Raw genomic sequence first — 22177 nt, 5'->3', positions numbered from 1 at the left:
TAGCGCACAAATTCTTAACGCCCAGCTTTGCATCTCTAATGATATGCAAAGTGGGCGTTCCCGACCTGACATGACAGGAGAAATGTCAGCGACATTTCTCCTATCATCAAGCCCCACGCTATGAAACATAGCGGCAAGAAAAGTAGCGATAACCCCTGTTATCGATACTTTCCTTACACCTGCTTCAGGACTGACTTAGCCATGATATCCTATGGAAGGTGGATATCATGGCTAAGTTTGTGGGGCCCTATCAACAAGCTTATGCCACATTTCGTGAGATTATCGCTGGAAACTCACGTTAGGCAGTTAGCGCTAGGATTTTTATCGCTTTTGAGATAAGTTTTGCTAATAGCACGCTATCTCTGCGATAAAAATCCATGCTAGCAGGTGATAATTATCCTAGCGCTAAGTGCGCTTAGCGATAATTGTTGCTGGTTGTTGCTGGTATGTCACTGTATACCCTCTCCTGGAGCAAACCGGGAGGTGTTACACCCAACCTGGGTGCAGTGCCCACCAAATGTCTGTCACGCTGCGGCTCGGCAAGACTCCTCCACCACCTGTCACCTTGAGCCATCTCAAATGGTGGCTCCACTCCACGGCACGCTCGCACAGGTAACAGTGGGGCCCCGACAGGTCGTCCCCGATGTGGGCACGTCACCACCACACTGGAGCATTCCTCAAATCTAACAATTGTGTCCCCCCTGTTGGGCCACACAGGATGCTGCAGGCTCCCCCACGCACTCACTCCACATGCGACCTGATCCGGCTGCCAAATCTCCATGGGGAGGGGGAAACCACTCGGGGAAGAAGAAGTCCACAGTCATGCCGGATACAGCTCTTCAGTCAAGGACTATGTTTGCCATCATGCAGCACACCAAGCAATGCACGTACCCCCCGTGCACGTGGCCCGATATGACCGCCGATGGATTGCCAGCTCAAATGGGGGGGGGGAGTGTGAGATGCAGCGCACCGTCAGGGCCCCCAATGCAGGCGACGGCTGAAATGCCAGGATTTGCCGCAGAACTGTGCCACTGCATGGCGCTGCTACTCCCTCACCCTACGTGCGTGGCTTGATCCGACCACCAAAACAGAGGCAGGGTGGAGAGAACGGGGTCGACACACACCCCCAGGATACTCTGGCACACCGATGGGTCTTCCACAGATGACGTACCCCTTGTGGCCTGATGGAAGTGAATCCCAGTGAGGAGATATGGAGAAGAGGGAGGGCATTCTGCAAACTCACCGGGCCGCCGCTCCCCCACAGCAATGGAACCACCAGCATGACAATCTACTTCTCTTCACCACAGGCAGGGGCCCACAACCGGAGCTCGATCTCGTCCTCGCAGGGCAGGGCGGCGCCCGACTCTGGCTGCGCCAGCTACAGCCGCGCTCGCATTCGGCCCAGCCCACACCACTCTATCCTAAGCTCGGCCACAGGGCCCGCAAGCCACGCACTTCAGAGTAACAGTCAATAGTGCACACGGGGCCATCCAGTTGCACCCTCACCGAGTTCCCGCGACTTACAGCTCTCCCTCGTGTAATTTCCAGGGCATATGTTGTCGACGAAGCAGGATAGATGCAGGATTTTGATGACGGGCTCAGCGGAGCTCGCGTACAACACGTCCGCCATGATGGCTCGCTAGGCCACGCCCCCCCTGGAATACCGTTTGATCAAAAAAGCACCTGGCACCATTTATTTAAAACAATAATCACAAGTTTTAACCAAAATCTGGAGGCGGTTTTTAGATTCACAAAAAAGTTAGGCTCAAGGCCGATTAATGCAATTATTAACATCTCCAAGGCTCACCCCTATTCTGTCATATTGTATGGGTCTGGAGGTTGGCGTTTTTGTAATCCAGTGGGTCTAAAAAGAGCTGAGAATATTTTTAGGAGATGCCTGTTGAGAGTTCCTAACAGCCTCCCTGCTACTATCTGTCACAGTGAACTCGGTTTGATTCCTTTGACTTTTCATATACAATTAGCACCAATCTTATTGTGGCACTCAATTTGGGCGAAGGAATAATCAGTTTTAAATCATGCAATTATATCAAACTGTTTTAACTTGGATCACATGATAAAGATACCCTGGCTCAGTTACATAAAAAAACAGCTAGAGTCCCTGGGGCTGGCGGATTGTTTTTACAACCCAGCTAGCATTGCAAAGATCCCGAAAGCGAAATTGAAAAGGGACCTCCTATCCTTTCTATATTCAACTAGAGGAATTCTAGAGATGGGAAAAAAGAGTGTCTCAGAACACTTGGTTCTAGTTTGCTCTTTAGGGGTCAAGCCTTATCTTTCCTTTTATTTGAATCATAATAAATTGTTCTACCTCATTAGAATCAAGCTTGGCATTTCACATCTCTTTGTTTCTTATCCCTGCAAAGCTTATTGTGATGTCAAACTGGATCTGTGCCCTTGTGATTCCAAGTCCTCTCAGTGCACACTTCATTTTATGTTCTTTTGCCGACTTTATATCAAGCCAAGACGTGATTTTTAAAATTCTTTTTTAAATTTTTTCAACATCAGGAAGTGTCGGGCAGCTTTACATCATCTCCAGCTTTTAAAAGATGAATTTACCTGTTTAGTGATTTATAGATATATTTCTTCGGCTGTTTGTTTATGTGACATTGTTGGAAAATGATTTTATCTGTTTTAATGAATTATCACTGGGCCTTATTGTTTACTAGGACAAGGGAATGTTATGAATGTATCTACTTCTGCTGCTACTCTGTGCTAAATCACTGATTATAATGCTGATATTTTGATTGTGAAACTGTCATTGCTCTGAAACACATCACTTATTGTTTGTATTATTTCTCTTTTAATCAGTTTTAAAAACAAAATGTTTTTTGATGCACTCTTTTATGGCTGATAGTCAGCCGAATAAAGATATTTTGACTGACTGACTGTCCAACACTTCAAACAGTACCATAGTGAAAACACCACACAAAAGGATCCTACATGAGGTAAGCAAAATAGAGCAAAACTTAACAAATAAAACAAGACCAAAATGGCAAATATTCAATCTGTAGAACTGGAGTCATGAATTTTTAAAGAATAAACTGCAATATAGTGCCTAAAAGCATAAAGCACCAACCGTGGCTATCTGGCCACGCTGGAACAAGTAAAAGTCAAAGTTCAAACTGACCGCGAAGGAGCGTGGTTTGGAAACAGTCCCAGATTCGTCCAGTTGAAGATTTACCTTCTCAAATTTTCTGCCAAGAGTCCTGTACTTATTGGAGAGGGTTGTGAGTAGAGGTGTGTGGATTTTTTTATTCTGCCGTTGGAATTGATGGAACTTAGTAATTCTGCGTTGCTCTTATAACACGAAATTACTAATAAATTGCGTCGCTTTGCCAGTGGAATTAAATTAATCAGCAGTGATTCCTTGCTGATGTTGTTGAAAATTCGGTTCTTGGCTGAACGATCATGCATAATAAAAAATAATTGCTGTAGTTACAGAATGAAAATGATTGCCTTGACAAAGAGCTTTCTCATGGAGATTGTCTTGTGGGGGTACTACTTGATCAAGCTTTGCAATACGCATGCCCAGGACATATGCAGAGTGTTGGAAATGGCCCTTTTTGCAGGGTTATCCCCAAACTTTTTGCTTCTTTCTGACCCGTGGTTGTTGGCAATAGGACTCTGGGCACTTTACCACTGCTGATCAGTGCTAAAGTGCATATGCTCTCTGTATAAATTGTTATATTGATTGGTTATCCATGATTGGTATATTTGTTTCACCTGTCAGCCCCTAGTAAAGTGCACTGACTGTGCCAGGGCTGGTGATTCAAATGATACTAGTGGGCCTGCAGCACTGATTGTGCCACCCACATGAGTAGCCCTAAAATGATGTCTTAGGCCTGCTTGCAGTGCCTATGTGCAGTCGAGGACTGCCATGTCGACCTGGCCAGTGCAACCACTGACCAGGCCTTATCCTTCCCTTTCTGTACATGTCAGGCATCCCTATGGTGGCCCTAGGTACCCCCCTGGGCTGGGTACGGTGTATCTGAAAGGTAGGGCATGTACTGAGGTGTGTAACATGCCCTGGTAGTGAATTACAGCCATTTTCGTTTTTCACTGCTGAGAGGCTATCTGGCCCATAGGACAGAATGGGGGAGGCTGTTTACATGCCTATCTTCCACTAAAGGCAAGATAGAAAATCCAAGTTTGGAATCTTTGTGTTCAGAATTTAATTATACATCTTTTTAGCAAGATGGTTTTTAAATTCACTGTGTGAGAATAGCACTTTTTAGAAAGTAGCTATTCTCCTGTTTAACCTTCCTGTGTGCCTGTGTGCAGATTGGCTGACTGGTGTCATGTGATGGGCTAGGTGGCTCCAGGAGTCTGGATGAGTCAGCAGCAGGGTGAATAGGGAGATCTGCTCTAGATGGGTGGGAGGAGTAGCCCCTGGGTTTCAGTAGGGCTGCCTCTGCCAGCACAATGCTGGCTCCACCCCCTGCTGGCCAGGCTGAGGACTCTGCCTCTGCCAGCACAAAGAAGGCTCCACCTCCTGCTGAGCGTCTAACGGCCCTGCCCCTCACTCTGAAAGGAACCAGGTGCTCCAGGGCAGAGCACACCCAGGAACCGGTTTGAGCAGGGGAATCCCCCCACTGAAACAAAGAGAGACAAAGACTTGGAGGGGTATAAGAAGAGGACCCCAGACACCTCAATTTAAGATCACTGTGGAACTAAGAAGGAACCTCTGCCAAGGAGAAAGCTGGAAGGAACTGAAGAGGAGAAGACTGCCTGCTTGCTGTTTTGCTTTGCTGCCAAGGAGAGGGGAAGGACTTTGCTGTGTCGCCTTCTTTTGATTCTGATCTCCAAGGGCCTGAGAAGAGCTGGCTCCCTGTTAAGAAGTCCCAGAAACAAAAGGACTTCACCACCAGCTCCCCTGGAACTCTGCTGAGGGAGTTCTGACCTGCCTTGGAGGGCTTGCCTAGTCTTGGGGCCTCAGGAGGTCGTTTAGCTGTGTTTGGGAGCTGGAAAGCAGAAGCGTGAACAAGAGTAACTGGTACCCAACGCATCATCCGATTGCGAGTCGCGAGAGTGCGAGGAGAATTCAATCGCGGCGTCATCGCAGCACCCGGAGTCCCCGCATCGCCGAGTGCGTTGAGCATCTTCCCGGTGCGTGAAGATTCCTGACGCTGCGAGGGTCATCGCAGAACCAGTTTGTAGGCCGCACCACTGCCGGTGCATGAAAGTATCCAGTCGCTGCGTGTGTCGACGCAGAGTCCCGTCCCGTGACGCATCAAGGGTCGCGGCGCCAGAAGTCAACGCTGCGCCGCACGCCGTGACGCATCGAGGGTTGCAGCGCCAGAAGTCAGCGCTGCGCCGCGCATCGCGTCGCATCGAAGATCGTCGCATCGTACCTGTGCATGAAGCTTCCCCCTAAGAAACCTACGCAACAAAAGCCAAAGTCATCTCATCCCCCCCCTACAGATCGGAGCCGGCGCATCCACCTCTGCTGCGTGAAGCAGGGCTGCTGCAAAGCCTCCCCAAGATCTCAGGAGTATCGCATCGCCTTTGCCATCTTCCTTGTTATAGCTTTTGGGAACCTTAACGCAACTACAGGTACTGTTGGGCACAAGAGTGTCGCATTTTGAGCATTGAGAGTCGCATTGTGCAGAACACTGATTTTTACATCCTGGAGTACTTTCTGCAAACTCTTGAACTATCTTTAAAGTAACCTCTTTAATTGTATGTTGTTTTTTTGTAGTATTTGGTCTTGTGAAGTTTTTAGTAAAGATACCTTATTTTTCTAAAACTGGTGTAGAGTAAATCTGTGGTGTTTTCACTGTGTTACTGTGAGTGTTGGTACAAATACTTTACACATTGCCTTTGATAGCCTAGACTGCTCAGGCCAAGCTACCTAGAGGGTGAGCAGGGGTTATCTTAACAGTGTATCCCCCTTTCCCTGACTAGAAGCAAGGGTCCCTACTTGGACAGTTGTACCTACCCTGCCAACTAGAGACCCCGGATCTAACACAGAGGTCACCAATGCATGCCCAGATACAGCATCAATATGGTGACGCTGCTTACTTGACTCGCTCAAAGCAGGTGTTCCATTGGTTGAACTTGAAACTCCCTATGATGCCCTAGATGCTTTTCTCCTGTTGTCTCCTTCCTTTTTCGGCGATTAATCTGCTACCTGACATTTGATACAGCCTCAGTGTCACCAGTTAATATGTCATTGTGTACCTGATGTATATTTATCGACTTTTATCTCGCAGCTATCTACCTATGTCTTCCGCAACCCGTATGTAAAGCGCTCTGATACCCGTTTGGGTCATGTTCGTGCTATACAAAACGTTAACAATAAATAAAAATAAATACATATTTACTCAGGTGTATATGACCATGATGGGCATGCATTTCGAAATGTGTCTCGGGAAACCTGTATTGCTCAGGTCCCCGTTCCTACAGCAGGCAGCAATGAGAGGCTTGTAAACCATGCTAGATCTTCTACTGCACCACCCAGGTTGTATTTCGTCAAGTGCACGTCAGTGTTAACCTGTGTGATAAGTTCCACATGCACAAGGTGCCCTCAGCATGAGACCTGGCGAGAGAGGTACGAGCCACGGGCCCAGACCATAGCCATCTTTGGAAGCAGCCGAGTGCCACGCTGGCAGCTGTTGGGCACACTGACAGCTGTGCTTCACTTTCCGACGGGATTTGCCAAGACTCCTGTTGTGTAGGATGAGTGATGCGAGGTGATAAATCTTCCTACAAACAACAACGGGCAGGTTAGTCGCCAAAGATTTCACATGCAAGTGTACACCATGAGGAGAACATGCGGTGCTTAGGGAGAAGGCGGGGGAGTCTTGCGGTGCTACTGAGAGCCTGGGTTTATTAGTAGCTTTCACCTATGGAAGCTTGTCTCAAGCAATTGCTGACAAGCTACAAATAAGACATTCTACCTTCTCCTTTACCTGCCCCGCTCTCCTCTCTCATCACCCACCCCTCCTTCCTCCCTTCACATAAGGACAAGGAAAGCTCCAGTGAAGGCAGTCAGTCAGGCTTGGCCCAGCAGAAGACACAAACAGCGTTTTGTTGCTACTGGGCACCCAGAGTTGGGGAGGAGTAGGCCGCTTCTGCAAACTGAGGTTTGACAAGTAAATAAATACAAACCATGGGCTAAGTTTGCATGGTGGAGGTACTGGTTCTCCGTTACTACACCAGAAATGGCTGAGGCGAAGGACTGAGAAATCACAGCGGATAATAATAACTACTAATGTCTTCAAACGCTGTGTGCAGAACTCCGTGGAATCTCACCGAGTTTTTATCCAATTCTTCGTAATTCCATGGAATAAGACACCGCGAGTTCCACCCACTCTTAGATGTTAGGGGCAAGGAGAGCATCCCTGGCGACAGTTGGTGTGGTGCGAAGCGCAAGCCGTGCATTGCAGATGGTTGGGCTGGAGCTTCGCGTTTATGGTCCGCTCACGGGCTGACAATCCTTCTGTGTGAAGAAAAGGGCTGGCTGTGGCTTATGCTGGACTTCAGTGCAAGTGGTGCGGTCCTGGTGCAAACAGGCCATACATGGTCACAAAGAGCCAAAAAGCTTGATTTCAAGAGCTCGTGAGCCACAGACAAGGTCCATGACCTTACAGGCACTACTTGGAGGTCAGAACCTCACTGCAGATGGGTTCAGACACTTGTTGGGGAGCCTTTTATGTTCCTGAGGCTCAAATCAGGAGGCCAGCAGACTAGCCCTTTGAGTCATTTTGAGGTCTTGGGTTCAAGATGAAGTTGCAGGTCCAATTCTTCTTCCCCAGGCAAGAGGGCAGCAGGTTAACACATCAGGCCAGCATTTCTTTTAGAGTACCAGTCCAGCAGAGTGGCAGTCCTTGTAGCATCCCAGCAGTCCAAAAAAGTCCTGAGGACATGATGTCTGAGGTCCTTCTTTTATACACAGCTGTGCCTTTGAAGTCAGGAGAAGCTTCTAGAGGAATGACTTTGAAGTTTACAGATGCTCTGCCTTCCTGGGCCTGGCTCCAGACTAACTACAGAAAGTATTCATCCCTTTTTTTGGAGACAGGACAAAGCCTATTCAAGTGCTTGTCCTCCCATCCTGCCAGTGATGGCCCAACCAGTCACACCTAAGCTCCCATTGTGTGTGGCTGTCTAGGAGGAATGCACAAAGCCCAACTGTCACCCATACCCAGTCAGGTAGCCCAGAGACAGGCCAGAGGCACCAAATGGTTAAGGTAAGAAAATGCCAACTTTCTAAAGTCTCATATTCAGAGCTGTAAATTAAAATCCAACTTCACCATAAATTAAGAATTTACAATACGATTCCAGAGACACACAACATGAACTAGTTATCCCGCTCTCTATCTCAGTGGAAGAGGTGTGGTGCAGCAGCCAGGGTGCCTGACTCCGAACCACGGGGTTCACGGTTCGATCCCCAGCGCAGGTTAGCTCAGCACCATGTGACTCTGGGCAATAGCTCTCTTAATCTTCCTGATGGCCCCCAGTGCCGGGACACTTCTCCAGAGGTAGCTGTGCGCTTAACAAATGCTTGTATTTAATTTCCCAATTGGAAATGACACTTATAAAATGTAATAAGACTTTGCAGCAGTGAAAAACAAATTTAAGGTTTTTTCACTACCAGAACATGTAAAACTTGGGAAACATCGTAAACAACGAAGTCTATATCACGACTTACATGAACAACGAAGTCAGAACAACGAGGAATCCCGAATAACGAAGTCCTGAACCACGACACTCCGAAACCACGTAGGAAGTTAAAACTATTAGAGAAGGAGCCGCAGCAGATTCATTACATGCAGTTGAATGAAATTACGCTTTGTTCTTTGATCGTCAGCTCAGCATCTGGCCAGCTTCAAGTAGGGAGGGAATTTCAGTCCAAAAAAGTCCATACTGCTTGTAGTGTATATTTATCTATCGAAATATGGAAGACTAAAATATACTGTACAAGCACTTAAAAAATGGTGTCATATCTATTAAAAAGCCTCTTTAAAAGAAATGAGAATTGTGCTTCCATGAACATTGCATCTTATGTAAAGCATTTGTCTTCCAACTCGAGCGTGCGATTACTCCTCCATGAAATGAGATTGAGTCTTTCACAAAAAGTATTCCGTTTTCTGGAAAGAAACTCTACATACGATTAAATGTGTTTTTTACTCCAAATAAAATGAATAGAAATTATTTTTAAAAAGAGCCATGTCACCTCACAATAATAAAGATGAGATGTGGGAAAAATGGATGTAATACTATATATTGATACTTTGGGGAATGCATGCATACCAATTATGTTGAATCTGCTGATGCATGCGCAGGATAGTTTCACTCTGTTTTCCGGACCATAGTAATTTCCGGTGAAGAAGAGAAGAGGGAGCAATCGCAGAAAGGTAAGATTAAAAAAAGTTTTATATAATTATGTGGGAAGTGTTAAAAAAAGCGGATTGATACGAACATAATAGTATAAATGTGTAAAGAGAAATATGGTAATTTTCGTGGTTCGGAAACTCGTAGTTAAAAGTGTAGTTGTTTGGGTTTGGTCGTTGTTTAGACTTCGTGGTTGGGGAATTCGTGATTTAGGTAGTAGTTGTACAGTCATACATCTGTAAAACTGCCCCTAAGCAGGGCAGCCCGCCACGCCCGCCAAGCTGCCGCGACAAGGAAAAAATTATGGGGCATATCAACAAGGGCTTTATCTCTGCTTTTTTGGCTTTAAAAGCCCAAAAAGCAGAGATAAAACTAGCGCCCTATCAACAACAGGGTGCTAACACGCAAATTTGCATGTTAGCACCCTTTTACTCTACGCTTCCCCTTGCATCTCTAATGAGATGCAAAGGGGGCGTTCCAGAGTAAAATAATAGGAGAAATGTCGCTAAGCGACATTTCTCCTATTATCAAGAATGTCGCTAACCCTGTTAGAGACAAAAAAAGCAGCGCTAACCGCGGTTAACGCTGCTTTTTTACGTCTGCTAATTTTCAGACTTAGCCATGATATCCTATGGAAGGAGGATATCATGGCTAAGTTTGCCTGTCCCTATCAACAAGGTAACGTGTGATTATCGCTGGGTTTCCAGCGATAATCTCACATTAGCCTGTTAGCGTGTAGATTTTTATCGCTATTGAGATAAGCGTTGCTAATAGCAAGCTATCTCAGCGATAAAAATTCACGCTAGCCGGCGATAATTATCCTCACGCTAAGAGCGCTGAGCGATAATTATCGCCGGTTGTTGTTGATATGCCCCTAAATAATAATAACTTAGAGTTGTTATCAATTTTATTTTTCCTTTATTTATACTACTTAAAAGCAGTGTGACAATGCTCCTCTGCGTTAGAGGAGGATCCTCCTCTGTCCCTTAGGCTCCAACCCGGCTGTATAATAGAGCCTCGTGGGAGAAAGCAAAGAGTGCCTGAGACGGCCGACCAAACGACATGCACACTTACAAGTGCGCATACCACTCCTTCTCCCCCCCTCCCATATGCCGCTCTGCCCCTCGCAGCACATGTTGGCTCCGAGCCAGCAGCTAAAATGAAACAAGAGTAGGATATTGTTTTATTTTTCAGCTGTTGGCTCTGAGCTAGTGGGACAGAGGAGTCACCTTTGGAGAAAGGAGAAGTAGCAGACAGAGGAGAGAGGCAGGAGCACGAGGCTGGGAGCCTCAAGACAGTGTCAGAACTGTGTCAGCAAGGGCCAGGCTCGATATAAGGACTGGGCACAGGTAAGAAAAGCAGACATATTGAATTGGTTGAAATAAAAGTCGCTGTACAGTGTGAAAAAAGGTATATTTTTGATGAGCACATATGAAGGTGTTTCTAGACATGCGAAGAAATGCCCTCGTTCACGGAACTGTAGAATGAATCCTTCTGCCAATGACATCAGAAGAGAAGCAGCAAAGAGGGTGCTGACAGGGATAGTTTTTTGTTTGTTGTTGCAGGGATAGTTTTTTGTTTCTTGTAGCAGGGATAGTTTTTTGTTTGTTCTACGCACAACCAGAATATGAGAATAAGGATTCAGTTATTTTATTTCGTTTAAAAACTCACGCCTGTGTTCGGGGCATTTTCCATAGATTGGAGCAGACGGATAAAGGGATGGCCTGTAAAGGAAAAATTAATTATTGAGAAACCAGTATGTAATCCAGACACTAGAGATATTTGTGTGAATGGACTTCTACGTGGTCTCTTTAACAAACTGAAACATGTGCACTGCAGCCTCTGATGCGTGCTAGTTCACCTTTGAAAACATATACTGAAGTTCAAGTAATTTATTCTTGCTCACATGTTTAAGCCCCCTTTTTACAGAATCTGTAACACCCGTATGTTGCTTTTCGTATGTGAAAAAGGAAAAGCGTTTCCATAATTTACGGGCAAAATAGTCATATCTCTGTGCAATCTACTGAGAAACCTAACAGTGCCCAGCCATCCAAGATGGAAGCTATTGCTGCCTGTCACTCTAAGTGAACATTTACTGGGATATAATCACTTTGTGGATAGCAAATCACTTTGGATTATTGGATTTAGTAGGATTACTTTTTAAGATATTCGTTTCCCCACCACGGTAGGTGCAGGCGAATACATTGAGCATCTCAAGCTCCAAAGTATTTAAATGTATTATGAGCATCTGAGAGACAAAGATCCTCTTGGAAATGCAATGGTATTAGTGTAGTCTTAAAGACATGCCTGTAGTATCCATAACAGTTAAGTACAGCAATATAAAAGTTGGCGTCTTCTTTTCCATTGCAATTTAATGTAATATATCACAATGTAATTTACAATACAGATGGAGCTAAAAAGACATGACACGTTTGCTTTTGTAACACAGCACTGTCTCGTCCTGCGTTACCTCCCAGGCACTGTTTCTAATGTAGTTGAAAATCATGGTGAGAAAGCCACCTTGAATGTTGGTACTAATCTACAATACAGTACGGACCTACAGATCGCTATTCCTGAAGATTACACCTGTGTCCATGAGGATAGGATGGGCATTCTCGGGGTCGATGGTTTGGGGGGAGGAGTTGGGGTGTATAGCCATAGTATTTATGGTTTAAATGTCTTTAAATAGTTTTACCAAGAAGTACATTGTAAACGACATAATAGGTATCACCTAGGTGAGAATCTACAGTTCCTAGTTTAAGTGGTCAGCAAACGAAACAAAAACTGTTTTTACCCACCCCCTCCCTCTAAAAACACCCGGGAGGCTACCCAGCCACAGCTGATCCATTGGGGCTGAGGGGCTACGCCCTCCACCCTTTCCTCCTCATGAACAGTGTCTGTCAGGCAGAACAAAGGTCAGCCTGACAGACGCTGTTCTTTTTCAGGTCAGGCAGCCAGAAGCCAGACATGCACTAAATGCGCAGGCTCCTGGCTGCCTGAGCTGAACTTTGCTGGGCCGAGGAAGTCACAGCTCCTGTGGGTGTGACCTCCTCAGCTCAGCAAAGGTCCCTGAGGCCCTCCCCTCTGTGACAAGGGGTAGCATCATTGATTGCCTCGCACCTAGGCTCTTCAGTTTTAATCCCTGAAGCACCCAGGGTCGAGTGTCAATCAGTGACACTTCATCAAGTCCTGAGAAGAAGAATTGGTGTGGAAATGCTCGGGAGCAGACCCTTTTTTAATCCTGCGGAAGGAGATGCATCTCCTGGAGTAGGTAGATATATGCCTTCGAGTTCTCCAGGTAAGAGAGGACCGCGCTGCACTTCATCGGGCTGTTTAGGCCTTTTATGTTAAACTGAGAGTGCCCTGAGAGGAGTATCTACCATTGCACATCGGTAAAGAACCAACAGCTACCCTCCAATGGTGTCCAATGCATAAAGCAGGAGCTGGTTTGGCAACCCAATGGGCCCACCACCCGTTTGTGTGTCCCGTGTTGCAAATGCTGTAGATATGAGCAAGTCACCGATTCAAACAAAATCCCATGAGAAAAATCATGCAGAAATACACACATAAACATAAATGTTCAATCAAGCAGGAAGTAGTCCACAGTTCCAAACATCAGGAATAGTGGTCAGTCTGTGACCACACCTCCCCACCCTCTGGGGCCCGCCGCCCAACCACGAGTGGTGCAGTCTATGGTAATACTTGCCCAGCTGCATCATGAAGAGTTAGTCTTATGCAATGCCCCCGGGATCAAATCCAATGCAGCCTGCTGACCTTTGGCAATGGTGATGGGGTCTGGTTGAGTAGATTTCCTCCTAGGCCTGCGGGTTCGCCACCTAGGATGACCATCAGTGGGATGTGATTGGGAGTCCCGGGTTGTGGTGCCGTCCATTGACAGGTGAACCCCCAGTACATTGCAGGCTTCTTCTAGTGATCTCAGCTGGAGGAGCTTCCATTCCCATCGTAAAATGAGGCAGAATGGATGGCCCCATGAGTAAGGTATCCCCAGGCTTCGAAGGTGTGATGTTACCCATTTAAAAGCGCACCTCTTTTGCAGGGCAGACACCGCTGGGTCCTGGTAGAGGGGAGATGCTATTTCCTTCAATTGGAAGTTGTGTATGCAGACCAGAATGTCTGCCGGAGGGGCTGTTTCTGCCTGCGGGGGTCTGATCTGCTGAGCAGCGTCCATTTTTATCTCCATGGTTGGGGAAGTGTCAAGAATTGCCCGTAAGAGATCTGTGACGAAGTCAAATAGTTCCCTGCCTTCTGCTTTGGAGGACACACCCCTGATCCAGGTGTTGTTCCGGCGTGATCTGTTTTCCAGATCCTCAGCATGCGCCTGACGATCCAGTTGCTGATTGGGGAGGTGTAGTGTTTCCTGCTGCAGTGTTTCTATGTCTTCCACATGGCTGATGTTGTGTTCCTCCAGACTGGCCACACAGTCCCAAAGTGAATCCTTGTTTCTCCTGAGCTCCCTGATGTCGCTGGACAGGTCCTTCTGACCTCCTGTAGATCCTTTTGGAGGGAGGTGAACAGAGACTCGAAGAAGGAGCGAGTTACTGGTTCCTCTGAGCCGTCTTCATGCAGTGTACATGGAGAGACAAGTGACGGGGAGGTCCCCAGCAACCCCATCGACCGGCTTAGAGAGCATCTCCTTCACACTACCATCTTACTTCGCTCTAGCTGTAGCCATTGCCAGGCAATCCAGGCAAAATCACTGGGCCCCAGCAAGTACCCACTGCTGGGTTCTCTGTAGCAGGCCGGGGTCAGGGCCCAGTGGAATCTGGTAGTTTGGGCAATGACGAAGTCACCAAGCAGTGGCAGGCTCTTCAGGCCACAACTTTTCCCAGTGTCCCTCCCTGTGGTGCCTCCCAACGCGATGCAGGTAAGTTGGTCCCAGACCTGTGGTGCTTCTAGGGCCCGAGGTGCTTCTCTGGTCACCCCTGCAGGTAAGCTGCGCAGCCAAGCTCACTCAGGGTTGGTTGGGGGGTGCCAGCGTTTCCAGGAGTGTTCATAATAAGGATTCTTTTCTTGTCACTCCCCAGGAAAGGCAGCAATTAAGGCGTGCTCAGTGTGCCGTGTGTGCTGGTCCTGGCCTATCTGGAGGGCTTTGGGATTGTTACTGCTCCTCCGTATGTGTTTTGGCCCTCAGCAGCCCTACAATCGAGCATCTCTCAGGGAGGGCCCATAACCTTGTCCCAACCAGTATCTTGGGACTAGGTGCCTGGATTATCTGTTCCCTGTGCCTCCTAGGTCCTGGTTCCGACCCCCGCGCTCACCTCAGCCCAGCCAAAGCACCTTCAAGGCCCGGTGTAGTCCCTCCACGGGCCTCGCCATCGTTCAGTGTGTGCTCCAGTCTGCACATTGGCCTCATCAGGGAGGGGGGGCAACCGCTGGTCTCGCAGTCAACTCCTCTGGGCCACAGGCCTCCAGGTGTGCCGATCTTGCTGCCCACTTCGCTCCGACCATAGGCCCTGGCCAGCTGGAGCAATTCTTCACCCGCATCTCCGGCGTGATGGGGGCTGGAAGGCCCGGTCAGACTGCCCCACAGGCCAGAGATGGGTGCAGCGACCAGGGCCTCTGACAGTGACTCCGAAGCTACGGCTGCATGTGCCGCCAGTCAACAGATGTCGCAGCCTCGGCAAGTAGGGCAGTCTGGGCCTGCTCCTGCCTTGCCGGCTGCCCAGCACAAGCAGCGATTTCTCCCAACTCTAGATGAGATCACCCTGGAGCACCAGTTCTCACTCCCCAGCAGCCTCGGGAGCTCCACAATTGGGCAAGTGTGACGTGTGTAGATAGATTGAGCGGCAGGGCCAGAGGGATGGAGAGGAACAGCTCACTAGGCCGCCATCTAGCTAGCCATAGTATTTACAAAAAACCCTCAAATGTTGCCCCTTTTAGCTTGACAAAATGAATGACTCATTTGGCTTCTGCTTATCCCCCTCTGTCCAAAGCTCCTTTTTCGTGGGTGCTAGTGTACCATCCCCCAGACTATGCAAGGGACTTTTTTACTTCTCTAGCCCAGACAATTGTGCCTAAGATTGTTAGCTATGCCATTTTCATGGTGTTAGGTAACTTTAATATCCAGATGGAAATGACGGAGGATCCTCTGGTCAAGATCTTTTTAGAAACATTAGCAGCTTTGAATCTTGCAGTGATCTCCACAGGCTCAATGCATGCCATAGATGGGGTAATTTCCAATATTTTAGTCCAGCTGCATACTCAAAGAGTCCAGAAGTCTGGTTTGACTATTTTTAATCCTTTTTTTCATTGCTTCTTCCTTCACCTAAGGGGAGCAAGGTTGACATGCAAGTTTCCACAACGCAGCCCTGGAATAAAATGATAATTTCTGATCTCCAAGGGGCTTTAATTTCTTCTGAACCTGTGCTCACAGGGGAGGTCGTGGGTGGTGACAACTCAATTTGTAAATTACTCAGGGAGGCAGCTGAGCGGGTGACGCTGGAAACGACAACCCGGAAGCATCTCACATGATCCTGCCTTAGAAAGGAAAGCCTGAAAATAATTTGAAAGATCATGGATACGGCATTACAAAGAAGAAGGCAAGATGTTATATAAACAGGCTCTTCACACTTATCAATAGAACATAAAACAGGCTTGTTGCACATTTTATACATAATGTATCAAGGATGTAGACAATAGTTGTAAAGAGATCTTTAAGATTATTTCGAAATGTACTGGCCCAAAGTCAGGAGGATCCAAACACATTTATTGAGGCTTAACACCAAGGTGCATCCACAACCGCTAGAGTGCCCAGTACTATCCTCAGCTAATATGAAGCTGTTACAATTTCTGCCACCTAAGGAAGAAGAACTGAAGGACCTTCTTAGGAGGTGCAAGTCTGGCTTTGCCGTAGATCCGTTCTCCTTATATTTTTAACCAAGTGGCTGAGATGATTGGTTCAGTGTATTTAGAGTTATTCATGGCCTCCCTGCAGTCTGGGATATTGCCTGAACCCTGGAAAAGGGCAATTGTAATTCCTCTTCCAAAGAAACCTATTGCTGACTCTAAAGTCCTTTTGAACCTTAGACCAGCTATTTCAATGACTCGCAAAAAGATTGTGAATACCCAACGCTCAGAGTTTTAAACCACTGGTAACCTTCTGCACTCATCCCAGTCCGACTTCTGGGTCCAGCATAGCACTGAAACACATTTACTGGAAATAACAGAATCCATCAAGTTGAATCTAGATCTTGCCCATAAAGCTGCTTTAATTCTGCTGGATTTATCAGATGTGTTTGATACTGTTTCGCATGAAATCGTGCTCCAAAGGCTGGAAACTGTTGGGGTGGGTGGAATGGCTTTGAAATGGCTGGGCTCTTTCCTAGTGCAGAGAGAGCAAGCAGTATGGATGAAGACTTTCTATTCAGAGGTGAAATAATTAAAATGCGGGGTGCCAAATGGCTTGTCATTGAGCCCCACTCTTATTAGCATTTATATGGCTCCCTTGGCATTTTTAGTAGAGTCCTTTGGCATTAAAATTGGCTCATGTGGATGATACGCAGCTGCTACGTCCTTATGAGGGCGATTCAGTCACTGCTAAGCAAAAGTCCAGATCCTGTGTGGAAGCAGTGAAGGAGTGGCTTAGAACTAATCTCTTACAGAATAACCCGGATAAAACGGAAATACTGCTATTTTGCCCCGACCCTCTTCCAGGCTGGATAGATGCTTGGCCAAGCAGCGGCATTTCGCCCCCCCCCCCCCCCCCCCTCTACGGAGGTGTCAAGGAACCTGGGAGTACTGTTTCGTGTACAGATTTTCTACCATGAGATTCACGAATAATGGTGGTTAGTGTGCTAATTCTGCCCAGGATTGACAATGTCTGCTCAAACTGTCTAAACGTTCCTCCATGTCCAACCTTCGGAAACAACTGCACTGGTTGCCAGTTCATAAGAGAGTGATGTTTAAAGCCTTAATGACTGGGCATCAAGCTTTCTACAACACAGGACCATACCTTAATGAGAGAATTCTCGAATACTGCCAGGACAGGGCCCCATGCTCTAGGAATGCATGGATGATAGCTGTCTCCCGCTTCAGAAGAAATCAACGGGGGGGGGGGAGGGGGGGCTCCGTTGTGGTACTTGTTTCCAAGATTTGGAAACAGCTTCCGCTTCAACTTAGAGCCCTCAGAGGTTCCAAAAAAAGCCATTATAACCTACTAGTTTAATCTATACGTCCTGCTCCCTGTCCGGTCTTTTGCTGTGGCGCCGGGACACTCACTGAGTAGCTGTGTACTATACAAAACCAGTCATTCATTCATTCATTTCTTCATTCATTCGTTCACCTATATCTGATTGTTTCCTTGTGTTCCCCTGCTCCTTATTAGCTCAATGGTGTCATGGCCTCTGGTGCATGCAAGGTCAAATGGTCCAGCATCCACTGGCTGGACAGTAAAACACATCAATAATTCGGGTACACTGGGCCTATACAACCACTTGGCCCTGTTGCCATTGCACTATTGCTAGCTATGCCCTAGCAGCAGCTTTTAAAAAAAGTTTCCAAGATAATCTTGTTGGAGGGCGCACTCGGAGTGTTCACTCCACAGGGTTTTCTTGGTCACGGTTGCACATGCACTTGCATGGCGTTGCACAGTTTTGTACTGCACCTGCTGGATTTTACAGTGGTAAGTAAACTGATTGCATTGCTTTGCACAGTTTTGTGCCACATGCAAAACCATAGTAATAGTGGGAAGGGGATCACTCAGGGAGGTTCACCCTCCAGGAAAAAGTTTGGAAAACGTACTGCCAAATGGGACTTGTTGCACTATACTTTTCACAGAATTTGGCTTAAAACCCATAGCTTTAGAAGGGCACTGCTGTGATATTCCAATCATGCAAGGCTGTTGGTGATTCCCCTTCCCCAAGGAAAGTTTGGAAAATGTTGGCATGACAAGTCAATGTATTTTTAACACAATGTCCGTAAATATCATCAAAAGAGATAACAGTGTTAGAAGGCTGTTCAAGTCATCTGCCTTTTTATTTGTTTAAATATAAACATCAGTCATCACTTTTTCGCTACACTGCCGTTCTGTATTTCCATCTTGCCACTTCCGAGTAGTTTCTCAGTAAATGATCAATGAGTGTCTACTCAGACTGGCATGATCGAAAAATATCTTACACAAAAATCCCACAATCAGAGACAAGTAGACAGCAGAATGAGACGAATCTTACAGGGTCACAAGGCAGAGCTCCTGTCAGTCTAGACAGACCTTAATAACCCGACACTTGGGAGTTTTATACAAAGCTCACATGCTCAATCAAATCACACACAACAAAGAAATTAAATCACACATCATGAAATAACAATAGCTACCAAGGAAACAAACAAGATCATCGAGGAGTGTTCCACACACAGCATACATTCTCAACAGATTTAAATATGTTTCAAACATGTATTAACTGCAAGCAAAATATCAGCTTGTCTGTATCTGAAAAAACATAGGCTGTCATTGCGAGTGGACCAGTTTCTTGTGCAATGATCACTCAGAATACAATCAGACACCAAGGTGTTCGTAATGTATTGCCTATTATGAGCTTTGTCTGCAGAATGGGGCATTACATGCTTGAAACCCAGGTTTTGGTTCCTACTAGGCATTTCCCACGGTAAATATCATCTGGCTTGACCTGCTACCATGTATTTAGGGATGCTGGTATTTACCGAGTGCAACAGAATCCTCTCAACTCATAATTTCAAATTGTGCGTTAGCAGGAGATACCTCGCATATTGGAATTCTACAGGCCACCTGTAATGAAGGTCACTGTGTGCTATCACACACAAATGTTTGGTTTTCATAAAGTTGAACAATTCGTCAAGCAGGAGTGTAATTTTCTGAGGAAATCGTAGTTATTTCCCAAAATATCAATTTACCTATTTTTAGCGGATACAGTATTGATGGCAAAAACGCCAGCTTAACATTTTCCTAAACTAACCAGAGTATACTAATGCCACACCTTGACAGATTCTACATTGTGTGCACAAACAAGGATTTCCATCACAATCATACCAGTGATGCCACAATTGTGCCACCAATACCTAACATGCAATTGGAGGTGCATGTAATCTGCTGTACACTGAAGGGGGTAATCTCCCCTTTTTACTTTGCACTGCATATTTTTAGAATGCTGTTAGAAATGGGGTCTCTAGTTGGCAGTGGCTTGCACCCTGTCCAAGTAGCGACCCTCAATCTAGTCAGGATAAGAGAGTTACACACCCAAGATAACCCCAGCTCACCCCCTTGGTAGCTTGGCACGGGCTGTCTGGCCTATCTCAGAGGCAACGTGTAAAGCATTTGTACACAGAACATACAGTAACACAGTGAAAACACTACAAATGGACACCACACCAGTTTAGAAAAATAACCAATCTTTATCTAAACCAAACAAGACCAAACAACAAAAATCAAACATACATAACTCAAAATATCACTTTTAAAAGGTTTAAGCAATTGTGTCCATAGAACTCTATGAATGCATTGATTTTACCACAAAGTGCCTTTGATATATCAAAATCCCAGATGAAAAACAGCTGCAAAGGAGGAAAGCATTAAAAAACACCACAATGCATCCGTTCTTGAGTCCCAGGGGAATGGAGGTGTCAGTTCTGCTGCATGGAGGAGAAGTGTTGCGTCGATTTCTTACTGCTAGGAGAAGCGATGCACACTACTGGTTGAAGAATGAAGTCCCCTTGGACCTCCAGTAAGACCCACTCAGCGGGATTGCTGTGAGCTGGTTGGAGGCGGTGCCTCCTTTCTCTGCCACTTTGCAAACACGTCTCCTGGTGCACTACTGGTTGGGGTTTGAAGTCCTCTTGGCGGCTGAGGATCATTGGGGGCCAAGAAGCCCTCCTGTCTCCTCCAGTAAGTTTCACATAGAGCGATTGCTTAGAGCTGGTCGGAGAACCAACCCATTTTCGCCACCACTATACGACTGCACCACATGGCACTCTTCTGGTTGGGGGATGAAGTCCTCTTGGATGGTGAGCGTCCTTGGGGCCAAGAAGCCCTCCTGTTACCGCCAGTAGGTCCGACACAGCGGGATTCCTGAAAGCTGGTTTGAGGATAGCCTTCTAAAAAAATTAATTGTTAAAGGGGAGGAAGGCCTCCGCAGGCTGATTTCGGCCCCCGAGACCCCATCTCCTGTGGCCCTGAGTCTCGGATGGGTATTGCGGGAGGAGCTTGAGTGTCTCCACAGTATTTGACTGGGCAAATATTTATTGCTGCTGAAACGTATTTTGAGTTGTGAGCCTATGTTACCCCCCTGTGTCTACCTTCCCCTCCCCCATCCTTAGATGCCTTGGGCGGCTCGACTGCACTGCCACCAAGAGTTGAGTGCTGAAGGGGTATTTGTCCAGTTTGTTCAGGATCCATAGTTGGTCGGGCAATGGGACATCAGGAGAAAATGCCTCAACCCCCACGATTCAGCCAGGTAACTCGTGCTTGCCCTGTGGTCCTCAAACGGTGTTCTAATACAAATGTATTCTGTTAATATTAGGACAGAGCATCGCTCTTCTCATCCAACCATCTCACCCACTCATAACTGGTACCACATAAAGACTCACCCACAATAGCTGGTTATGAAAGAGGTGGAGATTATTTCCTGCTGTTTTGCAGGATAAAGTGTATCTGCCAGCACTGCATTGTGCATGGAGACAGGTGCAGGTTTGAAAGTGAAGGGGGAAGATATCCCTCTCTCAACCAAGTAAAAGGGTTTGGAGGTGGCATTGATAAACCAAAGCATTCTCGGCAGCCAGCCAAAAATTACTGAATGCAGTGTGGCCAAGTTATAGCGATTGGGATTGGCAGCAGATCAAAATATTGTATGATGCCAGAATATTCATAGCCTATCTATTCTTTGATTAAAATGTAACATCCTACATTTCGTTTATAAAAATATGACCTCATGGGAGCTAGCATTAGAACATCACATCTAGTGGAGTGATATTACGTCCACAATATTTACCTAAGACAATATTTGTGTTATTGATATTCTGACATACCGCCCAAAGGATGCCTTCAACATGCAATAGCTGAAATGTTTGTCTTCTGTTCATCCAAGCCTCCCATTCTGTAAAGGCCTGGCTAGTAAATACTTAGATGGGCTAATTCGGCCCTGAAGGTGCAATAGCAGTTAATAAGGGCATTGGAACATATTATTACTTAGAGCATATGATTAATATTTCTACTAAGGCCAGCAATTCATTTGAGACTTTTCACTATTTCTGTCCAGGATAGAGTTAATGACGCATGGTGTTACTGTTTAAGTCCATACATGTATATAATTCTCAGGGATGATTCATTCCTGGTACTGCACACACAAAAGAGGCTACCCTGAATAAATGTCTGATTCTATACACAAAGGCAAGCACTCTACACTTGATTAATTGGGGTGCTGGGCTTCTCAAAAAATGTGAAGGACTGTCCTCACACACCACCAGGTGTCATGCTTCATCATTGGCAGTCCTCACTCTCTAGAAACTGCGTTTGGTAGAGAGCGGGCCTATGCCTGGAGACAGAGAGGCACTTCTAAAACCTAAGATGGGGCCCGTGATAAGGTGAAAGGTTACAAACCAATGTAAACACCAAAATACAATTATTTGTTAGGTATTTAGTTGATATTAAGAATCAAGAGTGGGGATTTGGGGAGCTAGTACCCCAGCACCACCAGTGTTGTCAACATGTTTCTGCCATATTGGCCCGAAGGGTTTGTGGCATTCATCAGGACGAAATAACCAGGGCTCCTATCTAACTAATGCAGAATTCAGCATTAGGCCACTTTTGCATATTATTACTTGGAGCCAATGATGCATA

Source organism: Triturus cristatus, chromosome 1_1 (assembly GCF_964204655.1).
Source record: "Triturus cristatus chromosome 1_1, aTriCri1.1, whole genome shotgun sequence".
Taxonomy (NCBI): Eukaryota; Metazoa; Chordata; class Amphibia; order Caudata; family Salamandridae; genus Triturus; species Triturus cristatus.
The sequence above is the reverse complement of the archived record's forward strand: the minus strand, read 5'-3'. Positions refer to the sequence as shown.